Genomic DNA, 13281 nt, shown 5'->3' with positions numbered 1-13281 from the left:
GGTTAAAATGCGTGCACACCCACACAAACAGTGTTACAAGTCTGCCAACACGCTCCAACCTGCTCAGTCTGCCTTACACGCGTGCATACTGTCTTACTCGTGCTTCATGGCGCGCACACGTGCGCATGCACGCTCAGCAAGAAATTTTGGTGTAGGCAACAGTGTACACCTTCCATTTCTTAACTTTCCCATGCTTATGTTGTGGCACTCCTCTTTCCATGATATGTGTCTGACATCTGTCATGTAACACTGAACTCCAATGAACTGCATTTCTTTCTGCCATTCCCCCCTGTGATGTCACCTATCTCCTACTCTGTTCCTCCCCCCTTATGTAACTCTTACACTACTCAGAATGTGCTCATTTGCTATGTGACAGTGGAATTCAGTATCCTAACACTCGTTTGCATCAGATTGCCTACTAATGCTTAGTTACATGTCTTAGACTCAGCTTCCCCCCTTAGCAAACACTACACGGTGGCCATGTTGTTTTTGGTCTGCTGGTCCCTGCATTGTAAATCCATGTATTGTATAAAACCCACATTTGTGGGTTTATAACCTTCGTTTTTATGTTTTATACAGCGCACCCCGTTTGTGCAGGGTTGCACTGGGTTTAAACATCGGCGGAAAAAAAAATATATATTTATTTCTCATATTTGCATCGGGGTACCTTGCCAATGGCCACATATTTGGCCATTGGCATGCTGCCTGACACATATGCACCCTTTATTTGGAGCTGACATAGCTCCATTGTGTTTTTTGCAGAAACGTACATTTCTGCAGCTAAAACGGCTCTTACACGGGCTGCTTTGGGCTTCCTGCAAGTGAGGTGATTAGCATATCCACGCCCACTCCGTGTAAGAGACGTTTTAGCTGGTCTCTTACACGGACTTTAGGGCTGCTCCTGGATCGCGAAGGCTGCATGGAGTCTTACACTACTCTTAGACTCCGTGCAAGCCTTCATTGCTTTGGGCAGTTTTGCTAAGTTAAACGTTATTACACAAGCAACACCTTTTTACATGGATTCCTTGAAATGCCTTCAAAAACTTAAAATAGTTGACAGTAAATGTATGGCTAGTAGTGATATTACATTTTTATATGGTATTATTTACCGACAGGAGGGTATTGAGATATTGACATAGTTACATAAAAGCATGCATGATTATTATCCTGTCGAAGAAGTGGTACATACAGATCATAGCAGTCTTTCAGGATCATATAATGTATTATAGGAAAATTGTACCTTCAATAACATATTGTGGAAAAGGAGCTGATATTTTGTTCTGAATAAGAAGGCTTGCATGTTTATTTAATTTTTATTTCCTTTATAAATAAAAAATGGAAATGTTGTTTGCTCACAGACAGCAGAGTGATATAATGGTTAGCAGGCAACCTTTTAATGGAATTAAGATAATTTCCACAATCTTTAGAAGACACTGATGGGGGCCTGTTGCTAGCAAAGAAATAATCATTGGGTTTAATCAGGGTGATTCGGATCTCTAGGAGCTCCCTGTTAGGATTGTGGGTAACTTGCCATGATATAATGATGTTTTCTGACAAAGTCAGATACTCCACTGCAGTTTCCCAAGGGCCTGAAGCCATGATAAGTACTAACTCCTGGTATAGGAGGAGTGCTGTCATTGTATTTAAGACATGTTTCAGTAACTATACAGATATAAATGCATTTCATTTGCAGGAAGGCCTCGAGTTCTGACATTTTTATGATTAGACTCCTTGCGTTGAGTAGTTGCACCATGATTTTGTTTAAATCTGAGTTTGAACTTGCTACACAGGAATGTCCAGTAGGGAGACTTGGCCTAAACTATAGGGGCAGTAAAATCTTTAGTTGGCTTTTAACCAACTCTCCCTTGCCCAGGCTGTAGCCATAGTGTGAGAGATGTAATCCAACCCTGGTAAAACAATAAGGGTTATCTACCATCTAATCCTAGGCTGACACATACTGTATCCCCTCAGAATGATGCCAGCTACTTAGCCAATTGTTAAAGCCAGTTATCTTGTCTTGGCATCTAGACATCAGTCTTGGTGACTGTAAGATACTACTCTAGACCAGTGTCTTTACTGCCTCTAACACATGCATAGCAAGTTCTGTCATGTCTGTCTGCATGTCTGCCTGGGTGGAACGCCCCAGGTTATTCACTACAACATGTGCCGCCATTAGGTCCTAATCATACTTGTCTGGTTTAAAGACCTTAGGGCCCTTGTGACATCATGGATCCAAGCACCAACAAGAGGCTTACAGTTACCATGTTCTTGTGTAGTCAGATGAGTTTAGAGTTTGTATGCTTAACTCTAGAGTTACATATGACTAAGACATTTCCCTGTATGGCAGTGGACCTTATGGGGTAAGGCCTGCACTAGTGACTCTCTGGTGAATTATTTGGAAATGCAATATGTGGGCGTGAAGAAGGAGTAGGTGTTGCCTGGTGTGTTAAAAGCTGAGATCTTTTAGAGTGTGTTCCAGCTGGCTTTGTCAACATTTTCTTTACAGCCTTATCATAAGATATAGGCTTAGTGATGCATTGTGATTGATGTGGTGCTATCGGTGTAGAGCACTTATTGACAACAAGGTGATACAAGAGGTTTGCCTACAGTTTTTTAAATATTTACCTGTCTTACAGGTTGTACTCTCAATTGGTATAAGCAGTGATTAATCTGTAAGCATAAGGCAGGTGCCACACTGCTTTAGAAAACCTGATGCAATCAGACTGGCCACAGATGGAGGGAGAGCAGACTGCTGAGCCATGATCTCAGACAGTGAAGAACAAAGGCTGGTTGTAATACTCAAGGGTTGGAGGGAAACTACTTTAGAAGACTGTTTAAATTTATGTTTGAAGTATTTACTGTGGTGCTGGTTAATACTGGCTAATCTAGCAGTATATAGTGAAAAGTCAGAACTAGGTCTGCCAAGAATGAAAAATAGTGGTGATCAGCCTGTTGGCTCACACCTGGCTACTTGTAGTGCTGGTCTCACAGCAGCTACAGTCATCTAAGAATCCACATCCATTTGTTTCTTGTCTCACTAGTAACAAAATGGTAGCACTATTCCCAAGCTGGCTCCCAAGAAGCAGCATTTAAGCTTTCAAGTGATTAGTAGTCTCTAGGAAGGCAGGAAAATGTTGTTGTGCTCCTCTTCTCATGAAGATCCGAGCAGAAGCACTAATTCCAACCTGATTCCTGAGATGTTATTTGTAGGCTACCTGTAATTGGTAGTCTTGCCCAAATGTGTATGATTTTAAAAGCAGGATGGAAAAAAATGATTAATTCTTTATGTATTGCAAAGTGTTTGAAACAGTGGGAAGATATGAAAGAGAGGGTAACTGAAGTTTTAGCAGTCTAAGGAGAAATCCTTCCAGATTTGAACTTCTAATGTTCACTAGTATGAACAGACAATATGAGACTGGAAGGAGATTCCAAAGTCAAATGTACAAAAGATGCAGGTTACTCAAGAGACACTGAGTTTAATAGTACAAAAGAGAAAGGGTGGGTGGGTCAGAAATTTAGACTCACAACAACAGCAGTCATGCATCAGTTGGCAAGTTCAAAAGATAAAAGACTTTTCCTGTGCTCCTTACTTTAAATATGATCCTGTCAGATATCTATTGCTTAATTGCTAAATTGCGGCCCGCACTTGCATGTTTCTGAGCAGCACATACAACTATACACTGGTCCTCCTTGTCTATGACAGGTATAGCAGGAGTTTTTGTGGCACAACAGCTATATCATCATCCCAGTTTCCATCCTTTTCTCAGTAATGCTCCATGTCCACAATTCTTTTTCAGCAGTTATAATAAATTCCTTTTGTATGCTTGAACAAGACAAAGACAGCTATTCCATGAGCCACCTAGCATGGTGGGAATGTGAAACAGAGCAGATATCTGCAATGCATGCAAATTACTCTCTGTGTACACTGATCTATCTGTATCTATGTATGTGAAGTCTGCATGTGCTGTTTATCGCAAAGCATGTAACATCTATTCTTATTCCCCAGCCTAGGGTTCTCCCATAATACTGCATTGTTGTACTCCTTTGCTTGACATGGGACTCAGAAATGTGTGTCCATATGTGTGGCTCTATTGTGTTGCTCATTGAGCAGACTAGCTGAATGGCCATGGCTGCTTTATCTCTTGTGAACCACAGGGCTCCTGCTTGGTGGTATCCAGGAGAGCAGGGTTTTCCTATTCATTCTGCACAGGGATTTCACAGAACACCTGCAAGGATGCAAAATCCATACAGGAGAACAGTGCAATCCTTAATGCAATGGCCTAAGGTATACCACCCTGACTTACTTTTTTCCAGTAAGAGACAGAGATGCATGGGATACAGACAGATATGTAAAGTGAGTATTTTTGGGAACTGCATTTTCCACTGTGTTATGTGTTAGCCATCTATGATTAATAGTACTTCATTTGTTTTACAGCTGTTGAAGGGCATCAATTAAATAAAGTTGGCTGTCACAGAAGGCAGGAGCCCCTATCAGGCAGAGAGGTGTTTATGTGTCAAATAGCAGTCTAGTGTATAACTGCGGTATGATCCAATCTATATATGTGCCGTACATTCTTCTCAGTGTGCCCACCACAGGCAAACCTTGTCAAGGAAGAGAAGGTAGAACAACAGAATTCCATTTAGTCTTCAAAATCCAATGCACATGCCACTAGGGTGCCGGTGCCCTCTGTTTCTGTCTCACATGAAGGGCAGTAAGGTTGTTCTGTTGAAGGTGGTGCTTGTTCTTCTGTGGCAACTTCTGGTTCAGCTACTCAGATGGGGGGGGGATAACAGCTCCTCTTCTGAAGGTTGGATGGGGGCTGTCTCTTTTAGGCCTAGTGGACTTTCCCAGTAAACAAATGCAATAAAATAAATAAATAAATATAATTTAAAGTGTTTCTATTTAATATATTATTCAGAGTTTTTTTCTGAGTTGTTAGTTAATGGTTTGTTGTGCTTTATCCATCTATTTACCCTTTGTATTTGACTAGTAATGCTGTGAGGGTTCATTCTGAGTCACCACTTTGCTACAATTATTTGGAGTTGGCTATTTGCATTAATAAAAAAAAACTGCTAATGATCTTTGCTTTCAATTCCAGGACAACAGACCACTGACCATAATTTCATATATTGGACTTACCTTCTCAATCATCTGCTTGGTTTTTACAATCCTGACATTTTGGAAGTGTCGTTCAGCTAAAAATGCAGGTACAACCCTGCTTCTCAACCTCTGTGCCTGCCTGCTTGTGGCAGATGTTATTTTCATATTCGGCATCTCTCAGACCAAGAATGAGGTAAAATGTTTTGCTACTAAATATCATTAATGCTGAGATTTTTACCCAAGCAAGTTATTGGAGTAAAGTTAATAATGCCACTAGTGAATTGTACTTAGAATTGTTTATGAATATGTTTTACCTAATGTATTTGTGGACTTTGCAAAGTTTTCTTCCAGATTAATGAGAGCCGAGTTGTGTTTACAACATATACCCCTCACACACATTAGAAAATTTCAGCAGTTCAAGCACTGATGTCTTGGGATAACATTTGGGGTCTACTGCAAGTGTCAGTGTTCTGTTAGTTCACAACTGACTTTCTTGTTGTCAGCAAGCATCATAACATCCAGTCACCAAGTCCTAGTAAATTACTTATCTATCTCACAACCAAACCGTAGTATACTACATAATCTTCCCAGAATCCTTCTTCTAAACCCTAAACTCCGATCCAGACCCTAACTCTTACCTGAAACTTTGCTCTCTAACCTAACCCTGAAAGTCCCTCTTGCTCCCTAAACCTAAATTCTCTAATAGTTTGCTAACCATACTCTCCCCTCAGGTTCCCTAAATCTTAATACCCAGATTGTTACTTAACCCTAAAATCATCTTCTGCTGCCTAAGTCTAGATTTGTGATCATTCCTTAAATCTAACTCACACTCTCTAAATTAAATTCTCCTACCTGTCCTTAACCTTAATTCCCTGGTCACTGCCTAATCCCAAACGCCACTAATAAACTCCAAAGTCTAGATGCCGACGTCAGCCCTGAAACCCAGGCTATGACCCCCCCCCCACGGCTGTCACACTTACCTTCCTCAGACTCAGGTATGTGTTGAAGTGGCAGTCAGCAGCCCTGTTCTCTCTGCATGGCTGCCACACCTTCCCAGAACATATAGCTGAGGTCAAGTGTGAGGAGCAGCCCAAATGGATGAGTTCTCGACTTCAGGACTGTGGTCTATAAGCAGGCAGGATTTGAGCAGATAAGTTCTGATTTTGAAACTATAAAAGTAATCCATAATAGTGTGCCTGTCATAGGAAACTGTATTACTGAATCAGAGTCTAAAAAGTTTGGCCAATGAGTAGGTTGGAACAGTACTGACAGCAATAATCTGTGCTTCAAATGCTGTGGACCAGGATAAAAGAGCATGACTGTGTTTTTTATTTAATCTTTACTATGTTGATTTTTGCCAATATGCCAGAAGATCCTCTGTCTGGAAGATTTTACTTCCCTCTCAGGTTACATCTGATGCAATGATTTCTCACTTACAGTTGCATCTTTATGCAGTGACAGTTTATCTTGCGAATTTATTCTAATAGTTATATAGGTTACAAGGAGTATAGCCATTAAATTGATGTGTCATCATGCATTTGGCAATACTGACATCAGTCAAAACAACCAAATGGAGCCAAATTCTGCACCATGACATTTAAATGGACACATGAGAACCCTTCCCCCCGCCAGCACAATTACACACAAATATTTACAAATGTGCATGTTCTCACCCACACTGTGAGTGTTTACTTTCATACATAAGTGCCACGGCTTAGGAACCACTAGCAAAGTACTTATAGCTGGTAAGTTTTTGGTTATCAAACTGTATAACTGTATAAGGCATGCTAGCACGCTCCACATCAGTCAGTCTAATTGTTACCCTCACCGTTAGTGAGATGACAAAAGGCTAAAAGAGTGTTTTGGCAATCAATGAAGTTATTGATTTTGTTCTAACAAATCTGTATGAGATAGAAAGTGCAACAGTAATATTTCTAAAAATCTGCTTTAACGAAAACAAATACCATTTTTTATTTTTGAATGTACACTGTTTGAATTCTGACACAATGGAAACAAAAACAAGATAATTAAGTAAAATTCACAAAACTGATAAACTTGTAAAAATAAAAAATGGTTGGCTCCTGAAATGCACACCACCAGCTGTGAATTAAATGTCTAATAGATACACATAGTATTTAGCGTTTTCATCTCATAATAAACAACACTTCATCAGAATACATTCATCTAAATGTCTGAAGCATTTAAATATGCTTACCAAGTAATAATATGCATATCACATGACAACAGCAATCAATTATTAAAGCCACCATTACAGAAATAACCACATTACTTTTAAAAACATCACATAACTTTACTATTGAATAAAAGATATATAAACTCGATGTTACCAACACACATGTATATCCCACTACGCGTACTTTGAAATATAATGCATTATATTTGACTTGCTCTTTCATATAGTAAAGGTGCAATAGAAATAAAGTCATTAAGACCTGGTGGAAACATGGCAGCCAACTTATACTGCCATTCAGTTTCTTTCTTTTTCAGATTATTTTTCCAGTCACTCCCTATGGATTGTATTTTAACTATTTCTAGTATACCAAATACAAATGTATCAAACTTTTGGCAAACCTGAACATGTCTATACAGAGCATTGTAGACTTTTTTATTTTTAATATCATTTACATGTTCATATATCCTATTCTTTAAATGACGTTCTGTTTTGCCAACATAGAAATGTTGACATGATGTACATATTGCCACATATACTATTCTACTTGTCAAACAGTTCCCTTTCTGGAATACCACTTGACTAAGCAGCTTATTAGTCAAGAAAACTATTCTTTCTCTATTACTATAGGGACATTGACTACACATTCCACAGGGGTGGGTACCTACAGATGTTGTATCCATTGAATCTAACTTGCTCTCAAGCAACTTCTTGAAATTAGGTTCTGTACTATTTACACATCTTGGTGTTCTACTCACCCTATTAAAGATGTCATGATTTGTCCTAAAATGATTCCAAATGGCTCTAAATGCTCCCTTAATTTCATCTGAGAGATAGTTATATTGTAGTACACAAGCTTTTTCATATGTGTCTTCCTTTTTATATCTGGGGCCCATAGCCATACTAGTAATCTTTCACCCAATAATGGTTTGTATACAACACCCTATTTTACATAGACCTCATCTAGTACTTCTTTTATTAAGGCCTGGGGGTACCCTCTCTCTGGAACATAAGTGATATTTTATTAAATTCTATTTTCACGTCCTCAAGATGTGAAGTCATTCGGACTATTCTAACTGCTTGCCCTTTAATAATACTTCTTTTTTGTGCTAATGGATGGTTACTATGAAATTGCAGATATCCATTACAAAAAGTATCTTTCCTATAAATCACAGATTTAAACCCACTCTTATCATGAGAAGAGACATTTAAAAAGAAAAAATATTGGTTTTCCCTAAAACCAAAAGGAAGTTTTCCCAACGAATATATGAGCATGAATATACAATTAGAAAGTCCAACTTAAATAATGCCTTAGCTAAGCACTCTATAAACTATTCTGTACATCAGTTTACTTATATCATTATTGACCATGTAGTAATTGATGATAAGAAAGCATGGGGCGCCTTCTTGGAATTAAAAGAACTAGAATGGCAAGTGAGGCTACAGGCAGATAGGTTCACAGGTTAGTACTAGGCTAACTGCCCTTGCAAGCCATTTTAAGCCTAGCCAATTATCCCCTGTGAGACTCAAACCCTGTACCTTGTGTTTGTAAGGCAAACACCTTAACCATTAGGCCACCCTCCCAACCCTGGAGTTAATGAATGCAGCTCTGTAGCCCCAATATTGAAGCTGAAGGCCTTAAAAAGGAATAAAATCTGTGGAAATAATTGAATATGATATTATATATAAGCATTTTTGTAATATATATATATATTTTTTAGATTTTTTATATATATATATATTTTTCATACAAAATACTTTTTTATATATCCATATTAATATGTATTTTTAATAGTATCTATGCATGAATAGGGCATTGTCTTTTTTAATGTTCTTTTTAAATGTCCCTTGAAATGCCGTCTTTAAAAAGGCTTGAAAATGTCTCTTTAAATGTAGTATTTAATTAATTAATTAATTGATTAATTAATTAATTAATGAAAGGAAATTACATCATTACAGAGAAGTATTTAAGTCATGTAACATTTTAAATTAATGTCTGAGGTAGTTTAACATTCACTTAAACTAAAGCACTTACCAGTTTATTTTGCAGAGATTATTTTATAATATTTTGGAATAAACTTGCTGTTTTATTTTACATGGTGGTTCATTCCTGGATATCTATCTGATACGTTGGCTTCGGATTCTCTTTGTGTTTAAGGTCTATTAACGTGGTCATTATTTGAAATAAAGTCAATCCCCCAGATTTAATAACTCCATGTAGGAATAGCGTTATTCCTACATGGAGTGAATGATGTCCATGTCCGCATCTCCCTCTCAGCAGCATGCCTTGTATATTAATGAAGGTGCACTACTGAGATGGAGCCGTGTACACGGATACTAAATCAGTGCAGGGAGTGTGTTACAGTACTGCTCGCCATACAGCACTTTACAATAGAAAACAGTGTCTGCGGACACTGAAATGATGAATGGGAAGGGAATGTAATGCAGGGTGTGTGTGACAGGTACTGTAACACACTCCCTGCATTGTGAAACTGCTGTACAGCACTGTACAATAAATAAAAATAAAGTGTCCCTGAAAAATTAAAAGCTGAATGGCAAGAAAATGTTATGCAGGGGGTGTGTTACAGATACTGTAACACACCCCCTGCATTGTGAATGTGCCATATGACACTTTACAATAAAGAAAAGTGTCACAGAAAAAAAACTCTCAACCTTCTAGAGAAAGAAGTCTCGACAAAGCCATTATTAAAAGTGGGACAAAATCCCTAAAATAGGGACAGTTTTTAAATATTGTCCTTACAAACTTAGAAAACTGATAGAATGACAGGTTTTGCATTAGCATAGAATTTCTGAAGAGTATGTTGCCCGAAACTCAAATGCCTGTCATTATTTACTAACTCCAGTCTGTAATGAATAGACCAGTGATTTGCCAGAGAAACAGAATTGTATGAAAAACAGGCCAAAAATATGAGGCACAAATGTGGACATTATGTGAAAATATGTACAGTTGAGAGGCTGGCCTAAAATGAAGTAATGTCGTGTAGGGGGTGTGTTACAGTATCTGTAACACCCCCCCCCTGGATAGTGAAGGTGCGGTACAACAGTAAAATAATTTAAAAAAAGTGTAATGTTTAATGAGTAAATAATGAATACATTTTTTAATCATGAGTGGACAAGGTGATCCACTGTGGAGATCCCTAACCAGGAAAAGCCAAAAGAAGTAGAAGAAGATTTCTTTAAAGTTTAAGAATAGCTAATCAGGTTTGTAGTGTGGCACTTTTCTCAGCAGTGCTTAAACGTATGAAGTAGTTATATAGAAATGTATAGCTAAACTTTTCACAGCTGAGTTAGTTTAGTGGTTAGAGTCATGGCTTCATGTGTAATAGGTGCACAGTTCAAATGCCAAGACAGACCATTCAGATTTTACAACAGAAAGCATTTTATATTAATCTTAATTTTATTTATTGAAGTAGTTATTGACATTTGCAAGGAACATGTGCCAAACATCTAAAAATAGAAACCAGATACTTTTAATGTTTGTCAAAAAGGTCAGGTTTAAGCATGGCTGAGTAGGTTTACACAGTGCAGTGCATTGCTCAGCAATGCTTAAATGAAAATAAGAGGTATATACAACAGTTTACCAACAGATCCTCACTGGCTGAATGGTTAGGGCACCGGCACTTGTACATTAGGTGCAAAAGTCAAATCCTGACCATTCAGGTTTTTACACGTGATAGGGAACTGTTGTAAATGTTTTTTATTTGTTTTGTATGCATTGAAATATGTTAACTGTGGTGGGCCATCTTGACCAGAAGTCCATTTGCAGTGGAGACCCGAGTATAAAAGCCCCAGTTACACACAAGTGCCCAATACATTAAAGCTACAGGAACAGATAACGCAGTGAAATACATATGTTTACGAGATATGAAAAAGTAGATGCACCTAAGAATGAAGTAACATTAATGAACAATAAGTTACAATACTGTTGTATATATCTAAGCAGGATTTAGCTCAGCTAAGTGGATTTGCACACTGCTAAGCACTGCTCAGCATTTACCACTTTAAGCACTGCTCAACTCAGCTTAGCGGGTTTGCACGGTGCTGAACTGTGCTCAGCATTTTTGAACTTGGTCCAATGATGGTAAAGGGTGAGAATATGGCCTTATTTAAACTGCACAAGTGGGAATACAGGCAGAACCTGTTAGAGTTTGGTCCCTGTATAACTGACAGGTGCAGGAGAGGGAGCGTCCTTTCCGGTGCAGTGCTGGGCCATATTGGATCCCAGGGGGATGGCTGGACTCATAGTTAAGAACCATGATGATAGACTGCTGCAGGGCTAGTACCAGGGCTCAGAATACAAATCTGAGGCCTGGGACTGTCTGTCACATGAGCTGACCAATGCCACTGGCATCCCCCACACTGGTGAGCAGGGCTGGCACCATTATAATGACCTGAAATGGAGGAAGGGGGCTCTCATGGCCCAGTGGATCCAAGATGCTTGGGAACAGAATGCCCCAGAAATTTGTAAGTGTTTGACCTGTTGCTTTATCAAATTGTAGTATCAATGTCTGATAGACAAGCATGCATAATGGTGTGTTTCCACCCACAGCTGCAGAGGAGAGGGCTTGTAAAATCTAGGCCCATGCCAGATAACTGGTGAGGATGTGCTGACAGTGTGGTGAGCACAGATATAACTTGCAATATATATAGTCCAATAAATAACAAAGTGTAATTGTCTACTGCTATTAGGTATACTGTGTTCTGAGTGTACTGAATAAAGTGTTGTTAGACCAACATTGATATAAGTAACTAATGCCAGGTACTGTGTAATACAGATGAAGGCAGCAAGCATGCTACTATTGATGAAAGGAAGCCAATACTGTAGTAATAGTGATTAGAAATGAATCTGTCAATAAAGTATACTGTTGCTTGCTACTCTGAAAGTAATAACTGATACACATTCATCATCTACAGAATATGCAGTACAACTGAATTTAGATGTTTGAATGTAATAAAGCACTGTGTCATGTCACCCCAAATAAAGTTTATTCACACTAACTGTTGTGTTTAATCTGGTCTATTGTTGAAGAAATACAAGAGTACAGGTGCTACACAGCAAATAGGGCTATGAGAGCATGAAGTCACTGAGGTTTGTCTACTGAGCAGCTGCTATGCCAAACTGTAGATGTGGAGCTGTAAGGCAAGACACAAGGAAAACTGATATATGTTCTGCTCTGCACTAAGATCTGAACCTCGAATAGTAATGTGTAATGTATTAGACTGTTCCCTGCAGCATTGTCTTGTGTTAATCTTTGTATTTCAGCTACATGTATTCCTAAATGTAGGTATGCTGATGCAGGCAACTATGAGACTTTATCAAACACAAATCCCCTGAATCTGGATAAAGTAACCAATGATAAAAGAATAATGTTCCAAAAAAGCCACCAACTCATTGTAATACACACGGCAAAACAACACTTTAATAAAAAATAGTAAAAATATATAAAACATGTGAGCGCTTTCACAGAGTCCTGATTTGACACAGATGTATCATTATTTAGACAAGAACAGCAGTTACTGTAGTATGTCTGAGGAAGCAGAGATGACTCTATAAAAGCACTCACATGTTTTATATATTTTTACTATTTTTTATTAAAGTGTTGTTTTGCCGTGTGTATTCCAACGAGTTGGTGGCTTTTTTGGAACTATGAGATGTTAATAGGTGGAGACTGCAAATATATGATGTGCAATGTATGTAGGTCAGGTATGCAACACAGCACCCTGCCATCCACTAAGGGTTAAATGTGTACACCTGCATTCAAAGTATCAATACACAGTTCACTATCATGCATGAATCTTGGGCATGCATGTTCAACTGTCACTACAGTCTTCTGTGACACTCCACTTATATTACAAGGTTAGACTGTGTAACCAAGTGAGTTTTTGGAACAAATCAGTCAAGCAGAGACAGCAGTGCCCAGTAACTCAGTGTGATAAGAAATAGATATATGTCATTATGTTTTGCACA

At 38.4% G+C, this 13281-nt stretch overlaps 1 protein-coding gene across 1 annotated transcript in view; it reads left to right on the top strand.

Annotated features, from left to right (window-relative positions):
- Positions 1-13281, top strand: part of LOC122810729 (adhesion G protein-coupled receptor E3-like) — a 310639-nt gene that overhangs the window by 54512 nt on the left and 242846 nt on the right. Inside the window, exon 2 of the mRNA XM_044082293.1 lies at positions 5100-5294. The gene's annotated coding sequence lies outside the window, so the exon portion shown is untranslated. The remainder of the gene's footprint in view (positions 1-5099; positions 5295-13281) is intronic.

The sequence above is a fragment of the Protopterus annectens genome, chromosome 9.part0 (genome assembly GCF_019279795.1).
Source record: "Protopterus annectens isolate FY-2018-M chromosome 9.part0, PAN1.0, whole genome shotgun sequence".
Classification (NCBI taxonomy): domain Eukaryota; kingdom Metazoa; phylum Chordata; order Ceratodontiformes; family Protopteridae; genus Protopterus; species Protopterus annectens.
Note: the sequence above shows the minus strand (reverse complement) of the source record. Positions and strands in the feature narration are given on the sequence as shown.